The sequence below is a fragment of the Neomonachus schauinslandi genome, chromosome 10 (assembly GCF_002201575.2).
Source record: "Neomonachus schauinslandi chromosome 10, ASM220157v2, whole genome shotgun sequence".
Lineage (NCBI taxonomy): Eukaryota > Metazoa > Chordata > Mammalia > Carnivora > Phocidae > Neomonachus > Neomonachus schauinslandi.
The window spans coordinates 122873645-122874219 of NC_058412.1; positions in this window are offsets into that span (position 1 = coordinate 122873645).

Consider the following 575-nt stretch of genomic DNA (forward strand, 5'->3'; position numbering starts at 1 on the left):
CTCTGGCCCGCGGCGCCCCCAGCCGGCCGCGCGGGGCGGGCTCGGAGCAGCCGCCGCAGCCAATCGGCGCCGCCCGGGGGAGAGGGCGCCGCGCGCGGGGGCGTGGGAGCCGGGAGGGCGCGGGCGGGGCCCCTCCTCGCCGCCCCCAGCCCGGCAGGTGTGTGCGCCCCGTGGGAGGAGCGGGCCGAACCGGTTGCGCCCAGGTTCCGGGGCCGTGCCCCTCGCTCTTCCCCCCCCCACCCCCGGCTCTGTCCCGACCCCACGCTCAGCCCTCAGATTCGCCCCGGACGCAGGCGTCCAGTCACCGACCTAGGCAGGCCTCACCCGGGGACGAAGGCAAGCTCAGAAGGGACACACTCAGAGCGACCGGCGCACCGCACTCAGCCTCCCACACAGAGACCCTCAGATTCACACATGAACCCGCAGAGGAGCTCAAACAGGCTCCCACACGTTAGCATTCTCTCTGCAAGACACCCTCAGACTCACACACACACCCGGAGAGATGCACCCACAAACTCACTCATAGAGACACTTGCTGAATCAAATCCACAGACACCTTCTGACAGTCTCCAGAG